The sequence below is a fragment of the Acanthisitta chloris genome, unplaced genomic scaffold (assembly GCF_000695815.1).
Source record: "Acanthisitta chloris isolate BGI_N310 unplaced genomic scaffold, ASM69581v1 scaffold20094, whole genome shotgun sequence".
Lineage (NCBI taxonomy): Eukaryota > Metazoa > Chordata > Aves > Passeriformes > Acanthisittidae > Acanthisitta > Acanthisitta chloris.
In genome coordinates, this window is record NW_008671321.1 from 8,054 (window position 1) to 9,121 (window position 1,068).

A 1,068-nucleotide genomic window follows, 5' to 3' on the forward strand; every position below is an offset into this window, starting at 1 on the left:
CTGGGGTGGTCCCGGGCAAGGTTGGATGGGGCTTGGAGCACCCTGGGTTAGTGGAAGGTGTCCATGCCCATGGCAGGGGGTGGAATAAAATGATCTTTAAGGTCCTTCCAACTCAAACCATTCTGTGATTCTAAGAAATGTGAGACAGGAGCCTAAATCAGGTTTGAGTGCTTCTGATCAGAGACCTCTGGGGTAGAGGGGGAAATGCTGGGGCTGCAGGGGGACTACAAGAGGGATCAAAGGGCAGCAGGGCATTGCAGGTGAGTCCCAGGGCACCCTCTGGTCCCACAGGGCAGGAGCTCACCCCAAGGGCTTCATCTTCTTGCAGCCCTCGCTCAGCCAAGGGGACAGACCAAGTCCAAGGGGAGTCCAAAGAAATCCAGACTGGTTGTTATCTGATGGCATCAAACATATCCTGCCAAGCCACTGACATAGAGGCAGGAGCAACTGCATGAGACCAGCGACACTGCTGAAACCTTAGCATTTTAAACCCCAGAATCACAATACAGTAAACCCCTGAGTGCATTCCTCACACCTGGGCTAAGCACAACACCAAAGCCCAACAAACCACAGACACAGGCACAGGGCTGGGATGCAGCTTTCACAGGAAAGAGTTTCTTCCTCTTATTTTGGCTTAAACTGCAGCCAGGGAGGTACCTGAGAGCCACCTGAGTGACACTGTGCTGTGCTACAGCAGCACCTGGTGACAAGCAGTGCCTGCTCAGCACCATGGGACTTGCACATCCCACCAAGCAGAATGGATGGAGGGGAGGGTAAATTTGGGAGCAGCCCAGCTGGAGCAGCTCCCTGGGACCCACAAACCCATAAGGTCTCTTCTTCACACCTCCCTTCAGAGACAGCAAAGCAAGAGGATTGCTTTAAATACAAACATAAGCATTTGCATCTTACAGTGTAGCAGACAGGCAGAGAAACAAACAGTTCCTCACTTCTACAGTTCAGTTCACTCCCCCTTTGGAAGTCCTTGGATCAAGTCCCCTCACCTTCTATTGCTCCATCCACCCTGTCTCCTTCTCAGAGCACCAAGGAGCCTCCCTTAAAAATTCCCTA

At 52.2% G+C, this 1,068-nt stretch overlaps 1 protein-coding gene across 1 annotated transcript in view; it reads right to left on the minus strand.

Annotated features, from left to right (window-relative positions):
* ADAP1 (ArfGAP with dual PH domains 1) overlaps positions 1–1,068 on the minus strand; it is a 44,317-nt gene that overhangs the window by 5,348 nt on the left and 37,901 nt on the right. The gene's annotated exons all lie outside the window — the stretch shown is intronic.